The sequence below is a fragment of the Ochotona princeps genome, chromosome 14 (assembly GCF_030435755.1).
Source record: "Ochotona princeps isolate mOchPri1 chromosome 14, mOchPri1.hap1, whole genome shotgun sequence".
Taxonomy (NCBI): Eukaryota; Metazoa; Chordata; class Mammalia; order Lagomorpha; family Ochotonidae; genus Ochotona; species Ochotona princeps.
In genome coordinates, this window is record NC_080845.1 from 30317963 (window position 1) to 30345621 (window position 27659).

General features: G+C 40.4%; 1 protein-coding gene and 1 non-coding gene across 5 annotated transcripts in view; one reads left to right on the plus strand and one right to left on the minus strand.

The window, feature by feature from the left end:
• ZCCHC7 (zinc finger CCHC-type containing 7) overlaps window positions 1-27659 on the minus strand; it is a 222629-nt gene that overhangs the window by 140323 nt on the left and 54647 nt on the right. The window lies entirely within an intron of this gene.
• Window positions 23350-23453, plus strand: LOC118759923 (U6 spliceosomal RNA). The gene has a single exon (XR_004996464.2). It is a non-coding gene; the product is annotated as a U6 spliceosomal RNA (small nuclear RNA).

The following is a 27659-nucleotide window of genomic DNA, read 5'->3' on the forward strand; positions in this document are numbered from 1 at the left end:
TAATCCAAAGCCTACTGCCCACATGATTAGCTTTCTGCTACATAGTCGGAAGACCTGGATTGAGTTCCTGACTTCTGGCTGGCTCTGGCCCTGATTAAGGGCCATTTGGGGCATTTGGAAATGAAGCAGAAGATGAGATAAGCACCTCTCTCTTTCTTGGTCTCCCAAAACAATTTAGTTAGTGAAATAAGCATTTCCTAGGTAAGGCAGAGGATTAATATTTGTCTTGGGCCCGGTGGCGTGGCCTAGCGGCTAAAGTCCTCGCCTTGAAAGCCCCGGGATCCCATATGGGCGCCAGTTCTGGTCCCGGCAGCTCCACTTCCCATCCAGCTCCCTGCTTGTGGCCTGGGAAAGCAGTTGAGGACGGTCCAATGCATTGGGACCCTGCACCTACGTGGGAGACCCGAAAGAGGTTCCAGGTTCCCGGCTTCGGATCGGCGCAGCACTGGCCCACTACGGCTCACTTGGGGAGTGAATCATCGGACGGAAGATCTTCCTCTCTGTCTCTCCTCCTCTGAGTATATCTGATGTAATAAAATGAATAAATCTTTAAAAAAAAAATTTGTCTTTAACTCAGAGTTTCTCCGTCTGAGTACTACTGACACTGGACAAATTTTGAGTGTTCCCCAAAAGATTGAAGAGAAAGTATGGTTTTTATTTAAGATTACTTATTTTATTTGAAAATCAGAGTTTCAACAAGGGAGAAAAAAAGAGGGAGAGTAAGAGATCAATCGTCCCGTCCATCTGCTGGTTCACTCTCTAAATGGTCATAGGGACTGGAGCTGGGGCATTCTGAAACCAGAAGCCAGGAGATTCATCTGGGTCTCCCCCACGGGTGCTTACACATAAGCGAGGAGCTGGATTGAAATAAAGCAGCTATAACAAAAACCAGTACCCCTATGGAAAGTCCCAGGTGGCAGCTTAATCTACACCACATGCCAATCCCTATGCATTAGCTTTATCTTTTTTTTTCTTAAGATTTATTTATTTTTATTGGAAAGGCAGAGTTACAAACAGAAAGATTTTCATCTTCTGGTTCACTCCCCAAATGGCCACAACAGCTGGAGCTGAGCCAATACGAAGCCAGGAGCCAGGAGCTTCTTTTGATCTCCCACACGGTTACAGCTTCCCAAGGCTTTGGATCATCCTCCACTGCCTTCACAGGCCACAAGCAGGGAGCTGGATGGGAAACGGAACAGCCATGACCCTTACAAGGTGAGGATTTAGTTACTCAGTCATCATGCTGGGCCCTATACATTAGCTTTTAATCCCAATTTCCATGAATCTAATTTCCTCTCTTTCTTACAGACTGAGCCGAAAGACAGAGCGACAAAGAGAAGGCGACCCAGAAAAAAGATTTCTCATCTATTGGTTCACCCCCAACAAATGCAGCCTAGGTCAAGCCAAGGCAAGGAGGCAAGAAATCCATCTGAGCCTTCCACCTAGGTGGCAGGACCCCAGCATTTGGGCCACCTTTCACCTAGGCGCAATAAGAGAAAGCTGGACTGGAAGAAGTAGTTGTCAGGACAAGAACTGACACTCTGATATGCAATGAGGTATCTAATAATGGCTTAACCAGTTGCATCAAAATTCCTGTCCTCCATGAACATTTTGGAATAACCTTTAACACTGTAGGACATTTAACATCATCCTTAGATTCTTTCCACTAGATGCCAATAGTGTCCCTGCACCTCAGTTATGACAACCACAAATGTCTCCAGACTTTATCAAAATGGTAATGGTTGTTAGAAATTATTGCCTTAACCATAGCTTTTCTTAAAAAATGACACTGATTATCTTCCATTAACAATGGTATTCTTTACAGATTATTGGGCAAAATGTACATATTAATACTATGCAGTGAATATGCTAAATACAAAACAATTTCATATTATTAATATCCTATTTATGAGACAGAAAAGCTGGAGTTTAAAACTACGGGGCCGGGGGCGGTTGGGAGCGAGCAGGGGCGACTGTCTGGCACAGTGGTTAAGAACACTGCTTCAGATGCCTGTATTCTGAGTTTGAGTCATGGCTCTGCTTCCAATCAAACCTCCTGCTAATATGCACCCTGGGAGGCAGGTGATGGGACAAATAGTTGGGTCACTGTCAATTACATAAAAGACCCAGAATGAGTTTCAGACTCCTGGATTTGAATCAGCAGATTAAAGATATCTCTCTCTCTCTCTCCCCTGCCTCCAACTGTCCCTATGACTCTTTCTGTCTTCCACATAAAAAATCTAGAGGAATTTAAAAAAACATCGGGACAAGAAAGAATTATTATAAAACCTACTTCTTACCTGTCATGAAAATCAGCAAATAGAAATACCTCACATAAATCAAAGTACTTCCAGAGAAATTCTTTCATAACTAAGATAGAAGATAACATGTAATTTTAAAAACCGTAATATAATTACAAAAATTATAGTGCCAAGAAGGTTCTAAGGGAACATTCTGTTAAGGGGCTAAAGTGGAAGATGCTAAGATTACCATAAATTCAGACTAAGGAAAACCAAAAAGAAACCACCTTGCACTTGCTAAATCATAGTGTCCTAAAAAACTTGATCATTATTTTAACACAAACTAAAGACTATTTCTAAAATCTACAAGTTCTGCCTTTGCCCATCATGCATATCATGTCACATCATAACAAAATACATACTTATCCCTAAAGATTTGGTGATGTACAATTGGCTAATTATTAACTCGTTGCAAATTCTTAAGAAATAAAATGTTCTTAACCACATTCTGTGACCACCTCATTGACATTTCAATTTTAGTTTATACACAACATATAACATACAAAACATAACATGTTATACATAACATCATATACTCTTAAATTAAGGCAAACATGTGGTATTTAACCTTTTGGGATTGGCTCATTTCCCTTAGCATTATGGTTTCCAGTTTGGCCCATTTGGCCACAAAGAACTGCATTTTGTTTTTTTTAACAGCTGAGTAGTATTCCATGGAGTAGATAAACCATAGCTTTCTTATCCAATCCTCTGCTGATGGGCATTTTGGCTGCTTCCATGTTTTGCAATTATTGATTGTGCTGCTATGAACATAGGAGTGCATGTTGGTTTCTCATAAAACAAATATTTTGGATATATTCCTAGGAGTGCTATTGCTGATATTCCTAGGAGTGCATTTATTTTTAACATATTGGTTACTCATTACTATGTCAATTAATTCCATAATTAAATTTTTGCTGATGGTATGTTGGAGCTTTTAATTGATCGGGATGATACTCTGCTGGCAAACCAGAGAGGGTCTACCTAAGAAGCTGTTCAACTTGACTGGACAATAAGATGCTGGACTCTATGTTTGGTATATGCTTGCAATGAGGGAATCTCAATTGAACTTGAACTGTGGTTATGCAACAAGGTGGAGGAATCCACCATGGGGGGAGGGTTTGGGGAGGGGTGGGGAGAATCCCAGTATCTATGAAACTATGTCACATAATACAACGTAATTAATAAAAATATATATATATATATATATATAGAAATAGAATGTTTTAAAAGTCACACTATTTCAACCAATCAACAAAATTCACTATAATGATGAACTGCCAACACTACCTTTCTAGCAGAGAGAACTACAAAGAAAAGCAAACCTGTAACAGAGTGAAAGTATAAGGAGTTGTTTAGCCATGTGTGAGAGACTAACAGGCACACAGAATAATCACTTAACCAGACAAATGGAGAGACTTTCAAACATTTTTATTTGCACAGACATTGCGACAAAAGCCAAAATGCAAAAGAGATATAACCCTAAAGGCTTTGGATAAAAAGTCACAGTTCTCTGACTTACATCTCTGTAAGAAAATCCCTGAGGGATTTTTATAAAAACAATGTTAGGAAAACCAGTTGATTAGATGGAGACAACATGAACGAGTACTAAAAGCAGGATTTTAGAAGGTGGATTGGGGAGGTATATTATGGCATGGTGTTTAAATCGTCATATTTAGTATGTAATAGGGAACCACTTCAGATGTCAAAATAGGAGAATGAAGTCAATGACATGATGTACAGAACAAATAAATGAAATAGTAAGTTTAACTTATTGGACACTAGTCTCCTTTCCATATGAGAAAGAGCGATATCATCTAACATGAACAATATAAAGAAATAATTTATAGAAACATTAATTTTAGTGTCATAAATGCTAAATACATTTTTCTTATAATAGGCACAATAGGGTCATTTCTTCTTGATAAAGTACAGTCTCCTATATGAGTTTCTTGAAGGCCCACAGCTGCAAATGAAGACATTCTCCATGTCATTCCCCATGTCAAGTGGCAAACAGTAGTCACACCAACTGTCAGTTTGACAAGTATTCTCTTAGCGTTCAGGGATAAAGTGCACATATATAACACCCTTCCTGACAAAAAAAAAGCAGCCAGGGAGATGAGGGCTGGCCACTAGAGGGAAGGCAAACAAGCTGGCAGGAAAGGACTAGAAACTGGCCATGACAATAAACCAGGAGGAGCAAGGAAGGGGTGAAAGAAAGCTTGCTTGTTGCAAAATAAAAAAAAAAAAGAAAAAAAAAAAAGCATGGGGTCAAAAAGGCAAATGGGGAAGGAAAAAAATCATTCCTTGGTGGCTAAAGAGAAAGATCAATAATCCAGAAAGTTGTTGACTTCATGTATTAATATCTGACCAAGTAATCAACCTACCATACAATCGACAGCACCAGTATGCCAACTCTAATACCTTCTCTCCTGAAGGCATTTTTATCAAACCACAAAGCACACCTTTCGGAATCCTAACAGTGTAATATGCCCATTAACTTCCCACAAGTATTTCATGCCATGCCCCATCTGATTTACCCAAGTATGTGTTAAAGAATAATACACACAGTGTCTAACCATGTATTATTCTAGCACCTGCAGAGGAAGCATTGAATAAAAAACTTTCTTCTTCAGTTACCAGGCCAAACCATCAATACGTATATTCACGCACATACACATCTATGCACGTCCTTACATAATGTCAGTAACACAGTCTATCAAGAAAAACAAACAGGAAAAGGCAGAATAGGAAATGATGGTGGTAAAGACAAAATGCTGTTTTACACAGACAGAAAAATTCTCTCTAATTATATGAGAACACGAGTCATAAAAACATTAAAGAAAAAATGCTCAGTAGAAGTCATATAGTAAGTGCAAAAATCATATAACAGAAATACACTTGGAACCACTTAGGAAACAACAGCATAGCTGATGCAGAATACTGACAGGTGACAACATTAAGAGGTAAGATCAAAGACAAAGTAACAAAGTAGCCTTTTATTTCACAAACTGGACACTGGATGTTATTCTAAGAGAAAGAGACACTGAAAATCACGTGACCTATTTATTTACTTTTGTTGGAAAGCCCCAATATACAGCGAAGATGAGAGACAGAGAGAAATATCTCCCATTCAATGAGCCACTCCCTAAGTGGCTGCAACGGCAAGAGCTGAGCCAATCAGAAGCCAGGACATCCTTCTCATGTCTCCCACACAGGTGCAGGGTCCCAAGGCTTTGGACCTTGTGCTTTCCTAGGCCACAAGCAGGGAGCTAGCTGGGAAGTGGAGCCGCTAAGACACAAGCCAGTGCCCAAATGGGATCCCAGTGCATGCAAGGCGAGGATTTTAGCCACTAGGCTACTACCCTGGGTCCTAAAGGTGTTCTCTTGACAAAGAGGAACAGCACCCACCAAAACCAAAGGCAAAAGTGAAGAACATCCCGGTAAAACAAAAACAGAAAACTAAATCAATGAACAACTCACTGCTAAAGGGAAAAGACCAAATTACCACTCATTTATATTAACCCTGAATGTAAATGGATTAGACTCATCAATCAAATGTAATGGATTAGTAGATGGATTAAAAAAACAAAACCCATCTATTCGTTGCCTACAGGAGACATATCTCACCAACAAAGATCACAGGTAACTATATCTCATGGATTTTGAATTTTTTTTTAGAATCATTTCTTCTATACACTTTCTCATTAAATTCTTCACTGACTCACAGATCATACAGTAGCATCATTTTCTTAAACAAGGTTCTTGATTTTTTTTCATTTTTTCAGCGACTCATTAGTCATTCAGTAGCATGTTACTTAACTTCCCAGCGTTTTTTATTTCTTTTTTCTTCCTGTTGTTGATATTGTTTTGTGGCTTTTCATGTAACTATGTAATGGAGACTATCATATCCAGCACCATGTTATTTAACTGCATGGCACTGTAAATTTCTATTTTTCTTTCTGTTATTGATTTTGTATCGTGACTTTTCATTTAAGGGGATGTATAGTGCCTATGTAATGGAGACTATCATATCCAGATGTGAGGATACACTGCAGCATGCAACTCTACTTCCAGATCAAAGATAGAATCCCAATGCAACTGTTAACTGTATCTTAACAACAGGATGCTGAACTCTCTGCCATTGTCCATGCATCAATGATGGACATGTGAATGCTTATGAAGAACTATACTATAGTAATAATATTAAGGGAACCCAGTGGGGAGGAAGAAGGGGTGTTCAGGAAGGCGTAATGGAAATCCCAGGGCCTATGGAACTGTGTCATAAAATGATAATAAAAATTAAAAAGTATAAAAATAGCCATTTTAATGAAAGATAATAAAATAACCAGAATTCATGTCAAAAAATAGGATTTCTCTTTCTCCCGAATAAATTCTTTCCAAAAATTAAGTAAATGGACTCCACAAATATATAAGGTAGATAATGATGATGAAATGCGGCTTATCATTTTGTTAGTGTCCCAAATGTTTAAAACAATCTTAAAAAGTCGTACGATTATCTTACCATACACAGAAATGGCATATAAAGTAACTCAGCAGCCATTCTTGATAAAGAATTTTAAACTAAGAATAGAAAGGTACCACCTCAACTTGACAAAGGGCAAACAAACCTGCAACTACCAGTCAGCACTGGTTCTCAATGAAAACACAGTGTCTATTACAATACTTAATGTTAATAATAACTAAACTGCACACTTTTGTATGTTTTATATCAGATGTTAACAATTATTTAAGTATCATTAAATCTTTTAAAAGTAAGGAAATCAAGTTTAGATGTGTACTCAAACCAAAATTCAAATGCTTGCTTAACTTGAAATCCATGCTCACCTAAGAATACAGAAAAGGGAACTGCTGACATGCTATCTGTACTCCTTTAATCAAAACACAATCCTTTTGAGAAAACTATTATCAACCGTATAACACAAATGAGGAAATAAACTCAGGAAGGTTGCAGAGTTTCTCCAAGGTCACAAACAAAACAAAACAAATCTGAGACCAGATCTGGGTCTGTCATCCTCCAAAGTTCCAGACCTGTTAAAGATAACACTTTGTTCTTCCTAATGATGTCCTAATTTTTATGGGTTGAATAAAACAAGGGCTATACCAAGAACTGTTTTACATCATTTAAAACACCTTAGCCAAAGTAGTTGGCTAACATTTGTATTACTTAGTATTTCTTTCATAAAAATCCAAATGACTGGGCCCGGCGTGGCCTAGCGGCTAAAGTCCTCGCCTTGAATGCCCCGGGATCCCATATGGGCGCCGGTTCTAATCCCAGCAGCTCCACTTCCCATCCAGCTCCCTGCTTGTGGCCTGGGAAAGCAGTCGAGGACGACCCAATGCTTTGGGACACTGCACCCACACGGGAGACCCGGAAGAGGTTCCTGGTTCCTGGCATTGGATCGGCGCGCACCGGCCCGTTGCGGCTCACTTGGGGACTGAATCATCGGACGGAAGATCTTCCTCTCTGTCTCTCCTCCTCTCTTTATATCCGGCTTTCCAATAATAATAAATCTTTAAAAAAAAAAAAAAGAAATCCAAATGACAAATTTTCTCTTATATTTTAGTACCAAAAGAAGTTGCTTTTGAGTTGCCCCTAAAACAAAAAATCATATTCAACCACTTGTTCATTTGTGTTAAATGTTGCAATGCACTGAAATATAGATTGATTTGGCTCTAAAGCATTTTAGAGACAAAACATATGCATAAATAACAATACAAGGTACAAAGTAATGTGCTAAGTTGAGCAACAAGCTTCTCACATTCTTCTCTCATGACATTCTCATTGGCTTTAGCTGCTAAAACGGAGAACCTTTTAATGCTTAAGTAATCACTTCACCTCAAAATCCTAAAAGGAATTTTATCTTATTTTATTTACTCTGTTCTTGGATTTTAACTGTCTAAATATATCTGAAATCCTTTTGCAAAAGCAGGCAGACTATAAAGCATAAAATACAAGCACAGAATATCTGGAATGATATTATAAAGTGAATCTAAAGAATTCAACTTTTTGTGTGGCATACTGAGCTACCTTTATCCTTTTGCAGTATACCACAAACATTTTGGGTTGGCTGGAGATTCAAATAAGTCAGTATATGAAAAGTACTCTGAAAAGAGGTTCTAAAAATGCTTGTGAATAAAAACCCGATATTTACTTTCTTTATAGTTAATATTACTAACATGTAGAAACTCAAAAATTCACACTGGATTTATATTTAGATTGTATAAGTTGTGAAAATGCCAAAGGAAAATAGGATATAGCTGGGTAAATGGTGATTTCAAGGGCCAAAGCAATGCAAATAATGTGTTTTGTATAGCTTCTTTGTTTCTGGCTTTGGGGGGAGGTGATGAAGAGCACTACAGGGACAAAAGTGGTGCTCAGAAGCACTACCATTGCTCTGCCCCTTTCACATCCACTGCATGGTAATTGGCTAGTGCCTCTGCAATGATATCTGCCAAATCTTTAAGTGCCCTATGATGCATGTCATCGGGCACTGCAGATTTAAACACATTCAACTTTTCAAAGTGATAGTGGACCACTTGATTTTCTACTCAGTTTTGGCTTCCGTCCCACTCATTCAGATTCTCTAGAGAAACAGAAGTCATGTTATCCCAGAAGTTGTCTTTTAGATGAACATAAACAAAACAGTACAAAAATCCTTCAAATAAATTCTATTATTAGCTTTCTTTTTAAATAAAGGGCAATATTTCTGTGTGTTTTCTTCTATTGGCCATTCAACAAATCCTTAATTGCTCAACTAGAATTCATACTTTATGTATAAAAATCCAGAGTATTACAATGTGCTAATAATAAAAGGAGACAGGAATGAGTAGACAAAAACGTACATATACATGTTACCTTTTGTCACTTCTCCTTGTTGATCTTTGCCGGTTTCACATCAAGTCAAGGAATTGCTATAAAATCACTGGAGTACAAAAATCATATGCTACTATGAAGAGAACAATTGATAGAATGGACCCTTTCATTATTAGCAAATTGTACGGCCTGAAAACATCAATCTCCCTGAATCATTTTTCTTTTGAGCTATAAAGCAAGGAAACTAAACCAGAGTATCACTAATACTTCAGTTTAAAAATTCAGTGAATTAAACTTAGCAAAGAATGCAATGGTACCCTTGTCACCCACAGCCTGTTGTCCAGCAGAACTTGCCCTCCTTCCACTTTTCTTTCCTCACATCCAAATACAATGAAAATTCCTTTTCACAATCTAATTTAAGATTAATTCATAGGGCCAGCATTACAACACAGCTACTGCCTCTGATATCAACATCCCATAAGAGGCATCAGTAGGAGACCCAAAAGCCTCAGCAAAACTAAAAGCCACTGGCAGTGATGCTGACATCCCATGTGGACATCCAGCTTCAAGCTTCACCTGCTCCGCTTCAGACCTAGCTCCCTTCCAAAGTTACTAGGAAAACAGCAGAGGATAGCCCACGAGCACAGGACCCTGAACCCACTGGGAAACTCAGATGAAGCTCCTGGCTCTTGGCTTCAGCTTGGCTCAGCCTTGGCCATTGTGGCCATCTGGGGACTGAAGCAGCAGATCCAAGATTCTCTGTTGCTCTGTTTGCCTGTCTCTCCCTTCATCTCAGTAACTCTGACTTTAAAAAAATTAGTGTTTTCTGAGAAAACAAAAAAACATCATATGCATTTCTAATGATCAGAAGTTCGGGGTAGGTACAAGTCAGACAGGGACAGATGATAAGTAAAAATCAAGAGAGATATAACAAAGATAAGAACAAGAGAAATCAGAGCCAGCTGGGTTACAAACCAACAGCATGTGCCTTTTGTTTTGCTTTTTGTTTGTTCTTTTAAATAGGAACACAAAATGGTGAGGGATCATGATAAAGAATAGCACCATCTGCAGCATGTTTTCATTGGCCTTTAATGTACTACAAGAAACAGACCTCGGGGCCCGGCACTGTGGCCTAGCGGCTTAAGTCCTCATCTTGAACGTGCTGGGATCCCATATGGGCTCTGGTTCTAATCCCAGAAATTCCACTTCCCATCCAGCTCCCTGCTTGTGGCCTGGGAACGCAGCTGAGAACGGCCCAAAGCCTTGGGACTCTGCACCCGTGTGGGAGACCTGGAAGAAGTTCCTGGCTCCTGCCTTCGGATTGGCGCAGCACGAGCCTTTGTGGTCACTTGGAGAGTGAATCATCGGACAGATCTTCCTCTCTGTCTCTCCTACTCTCTGTATATCTGACTTTCCAATAAAAATAAAATAAATCTTTGAAAAAAAGAGAGAGAAGGGCTATTAGCATAGAGCATCACTGACTGCCACACACCGGACAACATCAAAGGTATGGATGGGGGCCTGTCTAGCTGGGCACCATTACTCGACTGGGTAGTGGAACAGTGGACTGGTCACATTCGGCAGGGTCAAGACACTTACCAGCATGCAAGAGAATTTGGTCCGGGGGTAAACTCTATGGGGGAAGTGTGGTCTAACCCTGTGGAAATACAAGTCCTGCAGGTTAGCCCGCGAGCTCAGGTGGTGAGGGGCTAAGCTAGGAGTGACCATGGCACCTGCCATCACTTATGGGGAAAGGAACCAATGGCATTCTGGGCAGGTCAAGGCAGCATCACCCGAAGCAGCATCCTAAAAAGGGATGTGGAATGGGCTGAGCTGAAACTGGAAGGGGGCCGACTGGACAGGACCAAACAAATTTCAACTCAAAATAAAAAGAATAGAAATCAGGATGGAGCACATGTCATTCCAACCTAGGCTCTTACAACAACTGGTCTACAGCATTGAAGACAGGGATGGAAGCAGAACCAACCCAGCAATTGCAACCACCAGTTGATGGGGCAATGGCTGTGCCGTGCCCTGTACTTGCTAGTACACACAAGAATTTGGACTGGGAACACCTCAGACAAAGTTTCTTTTGAGATCTCCCCAATCAAGCTTCCAGACTCAGAACCCTAACCATCAAAAGACAGAAGACAGAACAAGTCAATCAACCACCTCAGCTATATGTTGGCAATGAAAATACTGGGCAAACGGAGACTCTATGATGGACTATGTCAATCAGTGGATTCTCCAATGACTTCATCGTGCTTGGAGTGGCGCGACTGGCAGCAATTCAGAACTGTTGCACTATCAAAACCACTTAAGCAACAATCTCGGAGCATGTCCCACATCCAGGATCTGGGGTGGGTGGGTGGGAGACTGGGTGGGGCTTCTCCCTTAAAATTCCCTTTTACCTTAGATATATTAAGGAAACAATACGGAACTGTTTTGCCCATCTTCCTGTAGCGCTTGAACCTTTTTTCCCTAACTATGTCAAGATTGTAAAAATTAATTTATTAATTAATTAAAAAGAAACAAACAGACCTCAAGAAGAGAATATGGGTGGGGAGGGTAAGGTAAATGTGACAGAAACTGGAAGCAATACAATATGAACCCAGTGGGCAGAGAGCTAAAGATATGCCAAACATATCCTTAGCATTTAAAACTACTCCAGCACACTTTAGGCAAAAGAATTCCGTAATGGGAAAGTGTGACACACAAAAGGTCAGTGTAATTCACTGTAGGAGGAAAAAACTATATTCAATACATGTCTTTGATGTCTTTTCCTTTACACTATCATCTATCCTAACACATGTCCAGGTTTAATTATTTCTTACTAAGCTTTTCAATCTCTTTACCTATATCCCAAGATACTATGCCACAACACTGCAAATAAATAACAAGTTTAATTAACTTGGCTATATTACCAGGAGCTCCAAGTTCAACAGAGGTGGCAAACACAAATATAAGTGGTAAAAGAATGCTAATAAAAAGTTAACTTTCAGGCCAGGTTAAGCCCGTCACACTAGCAATCCATTTGGGCACTGGTTCAAATCCTGGCTGCTACACTTATGATCTAACTCCCTGCTGGTGCTTCAAGGAAGGCAACAGAAGGTCCATGTACATGAAACCCTGTGGGAGACCCGGATGGAATTCCTGGCTCCTAGCTCTGGTCAATCCCATCCTGGCATTGAACCCATCTGGGAAAGTAAATATGAGGATGAGGAGTACCCTCTCTGACTTTAAAAAAAAAAAAAGTATCAAAAAAAATACAATTTCTAACAAATTAATTCTTTCTCTTAAGACATGTAACCTGGTATTTTCTATTAAAGTCATCCTTTAAGACTAAACTTGTGGGTTTTTTTCATTCGTTTTACAGTTTATCGGAATCTGGCTCAATGTCTATGCACAGTATGTGTTTAATGGTGCTGTGATAAGGGAACAAAATGCTATGACTGCTGATTAAACGGGAAAGCATGTGCCTCAGGAAGAAGACATATTTTGGAACGATCATTAAAAAATGAGAAAGACAAAAGTGGAGAGACATTGAGAACACGCCAAAGCAAAGTAGGAAATAAGATAGGGAGAATCAGTAACAGCAAGTCACTTTGTGACAGCACAGCAGGCAAGAACAAAGAACATGAGATTGCTTAAAACGTGAGACAAAGAAAAACATAAACCACTAGCTACACTAGGTATTCTGGGGTTGATAAGAAATGTCATTTCACTTAAAATATTTTTTGAGGCATAATCAATCTGTGGTTTGGGAAGAATTGTTATGAAACACTGGGAGAAAAGAAAATGAAATCATTCAGTCTAAGAAGAGCGTACAGAAATGATGCTTGTGCTGATGATGACAAGAAGCTTTCCGAAGAAACAGTTCTGCATGGAGATGAAAGAAATAAAAATGATAGGAAACTCTGAAAAGACAGACTATGGACTGGTGAGAGGTCCAGAGTGGCTGGAGAAAGGGGTATTTAGAGCAAAGAGATTTAAGATTTAATGGCAAACTCATATTATGAGGGACACATGGTTTCCCATTTTATCACAAGTTTTAGGGAAAAAGGAAACATCTTTCTTGCCTATACAGAATCACATCAAGTGATGAGTGATTCAACAATTAATTATTCATGATGATGGTGTTTACATCTCTGCTCACATATTTAAATGAGATACTGACTGAAGTAGACTGTCTCCACAATCTCTCTTGAGAACTCTGGCCTGAAATGCTAGAGACAACAGCTTATGGTCATCACTGACTCATATCTGACAGATCAGATTCATGGAAACTTCCTGAAAAAAACATTAAATCCAGAATAGCACAAGTGTTTTATCTTCCCAGAGAATTACTAGGTGGGAAATAAAAGCCAAAATATTGTTTTTGAAAATGGATTGTTTTGTATTGTTAGACCAGCAAAAATCATGTAACACTGACTTCTGAGTATTACACACTTAATATAAATCTACATTGCTGGATTAATGATATTAGAAGAATGACACTAAAAAAGAAAAAACCTCACTGTGCCTTTCCTCCGAGACTATATATCATCACTCCTCATAAGTTAGCATCAAGTGCTTTCAATAACAACACTTTCAATGTGAGCCCTGCTCTTATTATACTTTACTATAACTTCCTATGTCTTTGACATATTCAAGAAGTGAAACTCATGCATAGCATGTTTACATTATTCTCTCCTTAGCAAAAGCTCACAGACAATGTCAGGTCTGGAGAGATAAGAGCTACTTCCAGGACATGAATTCTCATGAGGATTAGGCAACCACCATCTGGGACTCCAGAGTTTATCTGCAGCAGCTGCCTTCAGAGCATCACAGAAGTTGGGGTGGGGGTAGGGGAGAGGGTGAGTCTAATTCTACAGTGTTTAACAAGTTGCTCTACCTTGGCTTTGATTACTGTTCTGAATCGTTCTGCCCCCCAGTATGAGAACAAAATACAACCTAGAGACCTTTTCTTCAGAAAGCACAACCAATTTGAAAGTCTCATGTATTCAAATAAAACTCACATAGTAATGGTTTGTCAATCATTTGTTGCAAAAAATATGAAATTTAATAATTATCCAATCATGACCCAATGTACACTTGAGCAAAAACTTTATCTTTCAAAAAGAAAAAGTGAATATTCCAACCTGTAAGATACCTATTTAGAAGAAAATGCTACAAATTTTGTCTTAATCATATATCAAAGGGCACATCTGGGTCATGTCATAGCACCCACCCATGTGGGAGGCTTAGGCTGGAATAAACAGCATCCCCTGCAGCCAGGTGTCCATTGGTGCACACAAAAGCTGGGGCTGAGGAGTATGTCTGGCTGGAATAGACTAGAGTAACTGTCCACAAATGTCAGAGCAAGGGTGGGCCACATCAGGCTGACCCACAGCTCCCACCAGAACGCAAGAAAATTGGATCTAAGGGCAGATTCTGTAGGGTAATTGTGGGTTCCCCTCTGTGGGATTGTAGCATTCGCAGTTTATGTGGACAGCAGGCAGTCCAAGCCAGGATAGACACCAGAACCCACCTGACACAGGAGCTGGGGTTCGGAGGAGGCCAGGTGAGGCCAGGCTGCAGCACCCACTAGAACATGCAAAGGCTGTAACTGAGGGCATACCATACCAAGAAGGACCACTGCACCTGCCAGCATGCATGAGATGTGTGGCTGCAAGAAGGCCTGGCAGGGGAACTCTAAGGACCCTCCTATCCTGCTGTGCTGCAGCTCCTATTGATGAGTGTGATAGCCAGGAACAGGGGTGGACCAGGCTGGGCAAGGCTGCAACACACATCAGCATGTGTCAGCTGGGTCTGAAAGCAGGCAAGACGACTCGGGGACCTGGTGTAGTAGCCTAGTGGCTAAATCCTCGCCTTGCACACACCAGAATCCTATACAGGTGCCGGTTCATGTCCCGGCTACTCCAACTCACACTCAGCTCCCTGCATGTGGCCTGGTAAGGCAGTTGAGGATGGCCCAAAGCCTTGGGACCCTGCACCCACGTAGGAGACCCTGAAGAAGCTCCTGGCTCCTGACTTCAGATCAGTTCAGCTCCAGCCATTGTGGCCATTTGGGGAGTGAACCGGTGGATGGAAGATCTTTATTTCTGTACCTCCTTCTCTCTGTAAATCTGACTTTACAATAAAAATAAAAATAAATCTTAAAAAAAAAAAAAAGATTGGGCTAGCACGCACTCATGCTCACAAGAGCCAGAAAGTATATGGAACAGGCTGGGTAAAATCAGGCCACATGAGAGGTAGGTATGGGGGTGAACCAGGTTGAGCTAAGCTGTAGTACCCATTGGTTAGAGCTAGAATCGGCTTGGGCCAGTCAGGCTAGCATGTAGTACCCACTGGTGACTGCTAGAACTGAGGACTGGCGATATCAGACTAGGTAGCAGCACCTGTTAGCACACACAAAATCCATTGCTGGGAGCAGGCCTGGTAAGCGAACTTGGGTAATTTTCCTGCTAGGCCACAGCTTCTGCTGGTGAGCCCAAGAGCCAGATTCGGGAACCAGCCAAACCAGGCTGGGCTGTAGCACTCACTGGAATACCTGAGAGCCAAGTCTCAGGCAGGCCAGGTAGCATCAGTCCAGAGTAAACACTGGCACGAGTGACAGAAAGATCAGGGTTCAGACCAGCCTAGACTGGACTGCAAAACCCACCAACTGACATAAGAGATGTTAGTGGGCAAGGCCAAGCTAGGCTGCTGCAGCTGCTAGCGACAGCTGGGATTTGTGGTAGGTTGGTCTAAGCAAGGCTGTAGTACCTGCTAATGAATATCAAGACTGGGGCTGGGCCATCTCAGACCAGGCTGCAGTACTAGCTGGCACATACAAGACCCAGAGCGGAGCAGGCCAGTTACAGAAACTTTGGGAACTTTTGCTGGGCTGCTGTTTTCATTAGTGAATAAGAGAGCTGCAACTGGGGTGAGAAGGTCTCGGGGCAGTCCAAGCTGGGCTACCCTGCTGTACCCACTGGTGAAAGTCAGAATTGGGGCAGGCCAGACAGGTGGCAACACCCACTGCCAAGTGTCAGAACTGGTTGTGAGTCATGTCAGGCTGGACTGTAGTACACACTGGCAGGCACAAGATTCAAGGCTGGGAGTATGCCAGGTAGGGGAACTATGAGCACTCCCCTACTAGGCTATATCTACTACTGGTGAGCATAAGAACCAGGACTAAGGTAGGCTAAGCTGGACAAGGTGGTGGCACTTGCCGGTATACTCGAGGGCCAGGTCTGGGGGCAGGTCAGGCTAAGCTAAGAAACAGCATTCATGGGTATACAGGAGAACAGGATTAGATATGGGCTGGGCAGGACTAGGCCACAGCAGAGGCTGGCATGCACAAAAACCAGGGTCGGGGGTGGGTCACGTGAAGTTTACTGGGGGTTACCCTTCTAGGCTATGGTACCTGACGGTTGGCCGGAGATACAGGGGTGGGACAGACTGCATAAACCACTATGTTGGCTGTGTGCAGGTGACAGATTGAACCTGAGGCTGCACTGACTGGCATACACAAGTCAATTCTGGGCCCGGCATGGCCTAGCGGCTAAAGTCCTTGCTTTGAACACGCCGGGATCCATATGGAGGCCGGTTCTAATCCCGGCAGCCCCGCTTCATATCCAGCTCCCTGCTTGTGGCCTGGGAAAGCAGTTGAGGACAGCCTAAAGCCTTGGGACCCTGCACCCGTGTGGGAGACCAGGAAGAAGTTCCTGGTTCCTGGCTTCGGATCGGCATAGCACTGGCCGTTGCGCTCACTTGGGGAGTGAATCATTGAACGGAAGACCTTCCTCTCTGTCTCTCCTACTCTCTGTGTATCTGACTTTCCAATAAAAATAAAAAAATAAATCATTTAAAAAAAAAAACCTGTGCTTAATCACTATTAAAAAAAAAGTACTGGGCCCGGCGGCGTGGCCTAGCGGCTAAAAGTCCTCGCCTTGAAAGCCCCGGGATCCCATATGGGCACCGGTTCTAATCCCGGCAGCTCCACTTCCCATCCAGCTCCCTGCTTGTGGCCTGGGAAAGCAGTTGAGGACGGCCCAATGCATTGGGACACTGCACCCGCGTGGGAGACCTGGAAGAGGTTCAAGGTTCCCAGCTTCGGATCGGCGCACATCGGCCCGTTGCGGCTCACTTGGGGAGTAAAACATCGGACGGAAGATCTTCCTCTCTGTCTCTCCTCCTCTCTGTATATCCGGCTGTAATAAAAAAAATGAATAACTCTTTAAAAAAAAAAGTCAAATCTGAGGTCATCTCAGGTGAGGGTTCTTGAATGACTTCCAAATTACACTGCTGGACTTAATATATACTTAATATACTTAAATGAAATCAGGCAGTGACAATGATTCTAACAACATATAAAAGATATCCTCTGGCTACAGAATCTCTCTATATAATAATTAGATGCAACATAGTATTAGTTATTCCTTAGTAAGTAGGCTGTTTTCCTAAATACCATTTATTTGTAAGAGATTCACTTTGTTACCTGAGTAGGTTTGAGTTTTCCAACCTTAAAACTAATTTCAGCATATTTTAACACAGAACCTTCACTGACATTAACCAGATCAAATTCTTCCTTTCAGAAGAATAAACGCTTCAAGAAAATAATAAATATGCCACTTAATCCATGATGTTGTGCAACCACGATTCTCCTCATGCCTATATTACTTATTCAGACATGTTTTTAGAATATGGATATTTGAAATAACTCCCTTCACTAAATCCTGTTTAATTTTGTCAGGTTGTCTACTTGTAACCATCATCCAATCTCTACTGAATAAAAATACTGATCCCGACTAATCCCTCCATGTGTTCAATGTCATTATGGCACTAGTGGTATACAATATTTCAGAGTATTTAGAATATATCCACAGTGATATGAAAGCTTAATCATAAGGACAAGATCAGAGTACTCAATAACGTGGCATAGGCATGCAAATACCAGAAAGCTTCAAAGAACAATACTAATATTGAGTCTGGGCTAAAGAGTCATAATGCATAACGAAAAGGGGCCAAGTATTCCATTCAAACTTTCCATTTTAGAGCTTGAAAAATAAAGTCACAAAAATCACACAAGGTCTTCATTGAGCAGGTAGTTCAGGAGGATGCCAACAAATGTGGACTTCAGAGGAAGGAGGGCATAAGTCCACTACGGCTTGCACTGTGCTAAATGTACTCCTAATAACTTCTGGATTATATCTACTTCAGCTAGCAGGGAGATGGAGGCTCATAGTGTTTAAACTCAAACTGAAACCTCAGATTTCTATATTTATTTGTTTAAAGGCACAATGACAGAAAAAGAAAGATCTTCCATTAACTTCCACTTACTTTCCAGATGCATCCAATCTAGATTGGACCAGACCAATGCATGAGCCAGTTGCGGCTCACTTGGGGAGTGACTCATGGAACGGAAGATCTTCCTCTCTGTCTCTCCTCCTCTCTGTATATCCAGCCTTCCAATAATAATAATAATAATAAAATCTTAAAAAAAACAAAACAGGAAATTGGATTGAATGTGGAGGCAGGACTTGATTTCTAGCTACCGACTGGGATGCCTGGATCCAGTATTGGAGTGCATGGCATCAGTCCTGCTTCTGCCCAGCTTTTTTAATACACCTGGAAAGCAGCTGATGAGATCCCAAGTTGCTTCAGTTTCTCCCACTTGTGTAGGAAACTCAAGAGCTCCTAAATCATGGCTTTGGCCTTCACTAGCAAGGTAGGACAGAAGTTCATTCAATCATTCTGTATGGGGAAGAGAAACGAAATGTCTGGGGTGGCTTGGAAGCTAGAAATAGTTTTCTGGGCGATTTGTACCAACAATTTGTAAAGCAGGCTTTAAAAACTACAGACTGCCTAAATACACATCTTCTTTGGTCCAAGCATCAGGAGACAACATCCTTACATAAATTTAGGCTGATCTTATGTATACAGACATACATTTCTATTTTTTTTAATATTCATTTATTCATTAAGTACATTGTATTACATGACACAATTTCATAGGTACTGGGATTCCCCCCCCTTCACCCCAAACCCTTCCCCCATGGTGAATTCCTTCACCTTGATGCATAACCACAGCTCAAGTTCCGTTGAGATTCCCTAATTAAAAGCTCACACCATACAGAGTCCAGCATCCCACTTGTCCAGTTCAAGTTCAACGGCCTCTTAGGGAGGTCCTCTCAGGTTTGAAGGCAGAGCCAGCAGAGCGTCACCTCGATCAATTAGAAGCTCCAACATATCATCAGCAACAGTCCAGGCAGACATACATTTCTTAAGTGTCACTCAGGGATATGCTAGATTCTCAAGTGACTTGAAAGGTAGGAAGAAAATACAAAGATTCAGACAGCATAGAAATGAACACTCTACGAAAAAAGGGAAAGGCAGGTTAAAATCAGAACTTTTGGGGCTAACATGGTGATACTTTTTTTAAGATATACTTATTGGGCCCAGCGGCGTGGCCTAGCGGCTAAAGTCCTTGCCTTGAAAGCCCTGGGATCCCATATGGGAGCCAGTTCTAATCCCGGCAGCTCCACTTCCCATCCAGCCCCCTGCTTGTGGCCTGGGAGGGCCGTCGAGGACGGCCCAAAGCTTTGGGACCCTGCACCCGCGTGGGAGACCCGGAAGAGGTTCCTGGTTCCCGGCTTAGGATCGGCGTGCATCGGCCTGTTGCGGTTCACTTGGGGAGTGAAACATCGGATGGAGGATCTTCCTCTCTGTCTCTCCTCCTCTCTGTATATCTGGCTTTCCAATAACAATAAGATCTTTAGAAATATATATATATATATATATATGTATATATATATGTATATATATATATATATATATATATGTATATATATATATATATATATATATATATATATATATATATATATATACTTATTTACTGTAAAGTCAGTTATACAGAGAAGAGACAGAGAGGAAGATCTTTCATGTGTTGATTCATTCCCCAAGCAGCTGGAATAGCCAGAGCAGAGTTGACCCAATCTGAGGCCAGGAGCCGGGAGCCTGCAGGGTCCCAAGGCTTTCTCAGGCCAAGGCAGGGAGCTGGATGGGAAGTGGAGCCACCAGGTCACAAACCAGTACCCTATGGGATCTCAGTGTGTGCAAGAAGAGGACTTAAGCTGCTAGGCTACTGTGCTGGGCCCGACACAGGAATCTCTTAACCACCAGGACAGAAGCCTGCCACAGCACAAAGTTTTAAAAAAAATTATTACTAGATTTTTCTTTAGGTTGCAGATTGTGGGAAACTACAGATATTACTTATAAGATATTTTTTGTAAAATCATTAAACTTACAATTTTAAAGAATGTTTTATATACAATGTGGGATAATTACTCTTCTGAGAAGGAAAATTTTCTGATTGTTATGGCTTATCAGATCTCAAAATATAGAAAAATTATCTATTTTAAAACAAAAGTCACAGTTAATGAATTTCACAAACCATCAGAAAAAAAATTAAAATTACAATTCCTTCCTGAAACCACCTCAATTATTACTTACTGAACAACTTTATTAGAAAATGTCTCTGACTTCAATATACTTTTTTATATTTGAGTAATATAGACACAGCTTTCAATTCATGGCTAAACCATTAGAACTGTTAACAGAAAAAAATTATTTCACTTTCACTGAAATCAAGTCAATGGTACATTATTCAAAAATATACATTCATCAGAACAAATAGACTTTCATTTGTGAAAGTTTCTATTTGAGGCTAGCTAAAATCCTAAAATAGTCCCTAAGTTGCATCACAATTCAGCTGCTAAGTAAAAGCTAAGTAATGCTTCCCATGACTAAATGGATTAATTCTTTGCCCCAAACACAATTACTGTTCTCCACACTATTCCATTGAACATCTAAATAAGCATCCCAAAGCTTATTTCATTCAAAGGAAAGATTCAAACCAAAGAATAATCCAATGTATGAAGTTTACATTTTGTGTAAACTTTTTAAAAAAAGAGAAAAATCTATGAGTGATAATCAGGAAAAGAAATGAGTCATTTTGGACAGGTGTTGCAGATGACATCTATTGACTAAAAGATATCTTTGTTGAAGGAGTGCTGTACAGATTCCAGATGTCTGTTTCTCAAATCAACTAATTTTTCTTACTTAGTTCTCCAAACCAGACTTTTCTATAGTATATGCGTGCACATACAGACACTTAACAGTAAAAACAGTAATTCTTTTTTTTTAAAATAATTTATATATTTTTTTATGAATTACACTGCATTATGTGACAGTTTTATAGGCACTGGGATTCCCCCCACCTCTCCCCAACCCCCCCCATAGTGGATTCCTCCACCTTGTTGCATTACCACAGTTCAAATTCAGTTGAGATTCTTTCATTGCAAGCATCTACCAAGCATAAAGTCCAGCATCTTATTGTCCAGATAAGTTCAACGTAAAAACAGTAATTCTTTGAAACAATCTATTGTATGAAAGTTTCCTCTAATTGTCCCTTTCCTTTGAATTTTTTAATACACCTTCTCCTTTGAAAATCTTCAATTTTGATCATGTGCGAAGAATACTGCCTTACGATCACGTTTATTAAACATTTTTGTCTCCAATGTTTTTTTTTTAAATATATGCTATAATACAAACCTGATCTATGATTTTTTTTTCCAAACAGATGCTGTAATATATATGTCCCTGATCAAAAGGGTATGTATGGCAGGGTCAATCAACGAGAGGTAAGAGAAATAATTTATACAGAAATCATACTCTGAAGAAAACAGCAAAAAAATATTAAAAAAAAAACCAATTCTTTAGCTTTGCTCTCCCAATCACATTTGAAATAATAATAGCATTTTGCTGCACTGCTGGAAACAAATGCTGCTGCAAAAGAGAAGATCCCATGTCTTCTTCCTTTGGGCAGAAATGAGAATAAAATGTAAAATTTCTACCCAATTTCAATTCACCTTTTGTTCATTAACAAGGAGTTAAACAGCCTGAACCTCACATTTAGCAACTGCAGGTGTAATCGGATTAATTTAAATGGTTATTAATGCCCTCTGGAATTCTAATCAGCTGAGGGACAGTTGATGGCTTTGTAGGGTATGGAGTTACTCTTTCAGTTAAAACTATTCTCAGTAGCACCCCTAATCATTCCTTAATCTCCCATTATAGAAGTAGAAGGATGGTGATGACGAAATTGAAGAAACAGTAATAAAAAACAAAGGACAGAAAGATAAAAAATAAGAGACAAGGTATGAGAAATTTTTCAATATACTTTTACTTTGTACTGGTACAAAGAAAACAGAAACCTAATGCATTCTAATAAGTACCATAAGCAAAAAGGATTGAAATGCTAAGGAAATAAATGTTAAGAAACATGGAATGGGCTTGGCATTGTGCCACAGTGGGTTAAGCCACCACCTGTAGCAACACTGGTTCAAGTCCCAGCTGCTTCATTTCTGATCCCCAACCCTGCTAATAGTTGGGAAAGCTGCAGAGCATGGTACCCCTGAACCCAGGTAGGAGACCCAGAGGAGGCTCCAGGCTTCAGCCTGGTCCAGCCCTGGTAGTTATGGCCATGGGGGATATGAACCAACACATGGAAAAACTTTGTGTGTTTCCTGCTCTCTGTAGCTGACTTTCAAATACATTAAGTAACAATATTAATAAAGATATATGGATGAGAATCTTAATGACAACTTAATGTGTCTAGGAAGGCAGTTGTTGATGACCCAAGAGGATGGTGCCCCCCTGTACCATGCACGTGGGAGATCTGGAAGAAACTCCAGAATTTTGGTTTTGGTCAGGTCTAGTCCCAGCAGTGGCGATCAGCTGAGAAATAAAGCAGTGGATAGCGGACTCGCAATTCATTCATTCATTCTCTCTCTCTGTCACTTCCTCTGTGTTAACTCTGACTTTCAAATAAATCTTTTATTAAAAATGATGAAAACAAGATAACTACTTTTTTCTAAAGCTTCTTTTGGTAACCTGAAAAAAACTTAAATAGTTCAAATGTTTTTCTACACTAGTTTTACAAATACAATGAACATGCCCACAAACAAGTCAGTTTCCTTACATGAGTTCCAACACAAGTACCCTTAAACATGAGACACCAGGGAGGGCATTTAGTGTGCTGGCTTGGGATGCTTAAATCCCATATTGGAGCATCTGGGTTCAACCATCCTCAGCTCCACTTCTGACGTCCTGTTAATGTGCACCCTGTGAGGTAGCAGACGACAGACCAAAAACTTGGATCATGTTTGCTTCAGCAACACATACACTAAAATTGGAACAATATAGAAAATATTAGCATGGTCCCTGCCCAACAATGACATGCAAATACATGAACATTCCATATTTTTCAACAGAAGCGTAGCGGAGGCCTGGGACGGTAGCTTAGCAGCTAAACTCCTTGCCTTGCACCCACCAGGATCCCATATGGGCACCGGTTCTAATACTGGCAGCCCAGCTTCCCATCCAGCTCCCTGCTTGGGGCCTGGAAAGCAGTTGAGCAGCCTTGGGACCCTGCACCCGCGTGGGAGACCTGGAAGAGGCTCCTGGCTTCTGTTCGGCTTAGCTCTGGCCATTGCGGCCACCTGGGGAGAACATCATCAATGGAACATCTTCATCTGTCTCTCCTCCTCTCTATATATCTGACTTTCCAATATAAATTTAAAAACAAACCTAAAAAAAGAACTGTAGCAGTGACTGACTTGTCCAGATGTGGAGATACAATGTAATACGTCTCTATGCATGCAAACCACAGATGGACTCCCAGTGAAAAAACTGAAAATATCCTGCCAGTAGGATGTTGGACTCTCCAACACTGTCCATGCCTACAATGTCAGGAAACACTTTAGTAACAGCAACATGGACTAATGACTGTTCAGGAAGGACCACCTACTGTAATACTTCAGGGAAAATCAACGAATGGGGGGGTGGGAGGAACTTGGAGAGGGGAACAGGCTCTCCCAGAGTCTAAGGAACTGTATCATAAAAAAAACAATTTAGAAAAAATTACTTGGACCACTGTTTTTTAAAGATTTCGTTTATTTTCATTATAAAGCCAGATATACAGAGAGGAGGAGAGACAGAGAGGAAGATCTTTTGTCCGATGTTTCACTCCCCAAGTGACCACAAAGGCTGGTGCTGTGCCAATCAGAATCCAGGAGCCAGGAACTTCTTCCTGGTCTCCCACATGGGTGCAGGGTCCCAAGGCTTTGGGCCGTTCTCGACTGCGTTCCCAGGCCACAAGCAGGTTGCTGGATGGGAAATGGAGCTGCTGGGATTAGAACCGGCCTCCATATGGATCCCAGCACGTTCAAGACGAGGACTTTAGCAGCTAGGCCACAGTGCCGGGCCCAAACCATTGTTTTTAACAGGAGTAACCTAGGTTGAGCTCTGGGCTTCGCACTTCCACACTATCCATGATCCATCGAGTTTTTGCAGACATTTGGGGAGTGAATCAGACAACAGTTTATCTTCCTCTCTCTAACTCAGACCCTCAAATAAATTTAAAAATTTATACAAAAGGGAGTATTATTAATGTTTTAATTGAAGTTACTGGACTGCAGTCCCAGCTATGTCCCCAATTTCAGCTTTCTGCGATTGCACATCCCGAAGGCAGCAGGCAACGGCTCAAGTTCCTGACAAACACAAGCTAAGACTTCAGCTGCCAACTCGTGAAAGCAATGTGGGACAGCCCCAGGCACTGGGAGCGCCCCAGGAGTGACCCAGCAGCTGAGAGTTTTCAGTCAGGTTGTTGTCCATCTTTCTCTCTGCTTCTCAAAAGACAAAACGAAGTCCAAAACGTAAACTAAACATTTCAAAGAACTGCCAGAGGAAATTCTTCAAAGAAAAGTATGATACCAAAAAGAAACAAATATTAGGAAGAGTGATGGGCAACAAAAATGGTAACAGCTTCTCTCCTCCTAACCCAACAGGTTATTATAAATTGTAGGTTAACTTACTGAGTAGGTGAAATTTTGGATACACAGAATCAAGTACTCTGAAGAAAAGTTATTATCATTTTTCATGTACTAATTAAAATCTAATCTTACACATATATTTCAGGAGCTGCAGAAAATCTATCTTTAAATCTATAAACATTTTATTTTTAAAAGAGAAGATTTTATCTACTCTTAAGTAGGATATGTGATAATAATACTAACACATTTTTTAAATCAAGAAAAAAACCTTGACATGATTACTGCACATATTTATGGGATGCTGTGATATATTCTGATACATGTGTATATACATATATATATATGGTATAATGTCCAATCAGGGTAAATATATCTTCTTAAATATTCATTGCTTCCTTATGCTGAAAACATTCAAAATTCTAACTTCCAGTTGGCAGAGTTTCTTTTTTCTCAACACTAAAGTACACAGTGCATTAATACAATCTAAGTCAAATCTAATACATCCTTAAAATGAAGGCAAACCTCAGGGTCTGCCAAATATCCTTGATGTGTTTGTAACACCATAAAGATTAAACAGCATAATGACATAAATCCTATTGCAGTATATAATCTCTAAACTAAATTCAAGGAATAAAAATACACAGCATATTAATGAAGTTTGTTTTTACAACGTCTTCACACTGAATGCAAGAATCTAGCTGCTTTGTATAAATGTTTATGAAAACTCCCCTTTTATAGCTATGAAATAAAATATATTTTCTCTTTCTTGAGTCAGTTACTTTGAAAACTCAGCCTCAGAAGTGGATTAACCTCTTCCACAATGTCTGACTCAAATTTCAAAGGTACACTATTCACAATAGATGACAGAAATAAAAAACAAATGGGGTAAAAGATTAAAAACCAACAATTAGCTAAACATGTGCTCATGTTTAGAATGTATATTTAATACTTGGGCCCAGAGCGAGAGCGTAGCAGTTAGGGTCCCTGCCTTGAGCGCACAGGGATCCCATGTGGGCACTGGTTCATGTCCCAGCGGCCCCGCTTCCCATCCAGCTCCCTGCTTGTGCCTGGGAAAGAAGTCGAGGATGGCCCAAAGCCTTGGGACCCTGCAACCGTGGGAGACGTGGAGGGGGCTCCGCACTCCTGGCTTCGGATTGGCTCAGCTCCAGCTGTTGCAGCCGCTTGGGGAGTGAACCATTAGAAGGAAGATCTTCCTCTCTGTATATCTGCCTTTCCAATAAAAATAATAAATAAATCTTAAAAATATATATATTTAATACTCTATGTGAAAAGTTAAGTCCATTTTTATCAACAGTGGAGGAGGGAATAATCTAACCCACAAAATATTACTGTCAGAAAAAACATGCATGATATATTAAACAAATTGACTGAAATTTTCAAAACAAGTTGCATAAATACATATGTACTACTTTCAGCTCACTGAATGGTGTCCTTCCCAAAACAATGTGTAAGAGTACCTGCTAACTCTCAATATCTTTCACTGTTACCTTGCTAAATAAAATCTTTCTAGATAGAATTAAAACTCATGAGAGGGAAGGGAACAATCCTGGACTTAGTGAGCACCCTAAAATCAAAGACTGGTGTCCTTGTAAGGGAAGTATAATCCAAAGGGAAATTTTGAGACCAAAGTCATGTGAAGACAGAGGCACAAGACTGGAGTGATGCATCATCATAAGCCAAGGATCAATAGCAGCCACAAGAAACCAGAATGTTCAGGACTTTATCCGAGATGCAAAAGGAACCCTGCCAACACACTCTGTCCTCCAAAACTGTCAATACATTATTGTGCGTATGTGGTTTCTTCTTTTTTTTTTTTTTCTTATTTATTTGAAAGGCAGAGTTAAAACAAGAGATGGAAAAAGGAGAGGGAAGACAGCGAAATCTTCCATCTGCTAGTTCACTCTCTATAGATTGTTGCAAATGCTAGCGCCAGGCCAGGCTAAAGTCAGGAGCCTAGAATCAGGTCCAAGGCCTCCCACATGGGTGGCAGAGACCAAAACTCTTGGGCCATCTTCTGCTGTTTTCTCATGCATGGGAGCAGAGAGCCAGATCAAAGTGAAGCAGCTGGAACTCAAGCCAGTACCCACAATGGGAAGTTGTGTTGCAGGTGGCAGCGCTGTATCACAAGACTAGTCCCCAAATTTTTTGCTGTTTTAAACCACCAAATGTGCAGCATTGGTCACAGCATTCCCAGTTAATACCTGCTCCTTAAACCAAGGAGAAAGCAACAGTTTACATTTACATGCAAAATAAAACACCAATATGCTTACTTGAAGGCTCTAAATTATAACCTGATATTTACCTTATCATTTCACATCAAAGCAAATGAAATACTCTGAATTAGACTTCTGGCAAATAAATTTCCAAATGATGGTGCCTGCCTACCAACTCCCAAGCAATATTATGTGATCATATGAAAAAACATTATACATATTTTTAAAAAAACTTTTTGACTTTAGTGATAATACAAGATTTTTAAAATAACTATTATTTATTTGAAATTTATAATGATACAGAGAAATGTCTTCCACCTTCTGGTTTACTTTTCAAAGAACCAAAACAATCAGAATGATCCTAGTGCAAAATCAGACGACAGAAACTTCATTTGAGTCTCCCATG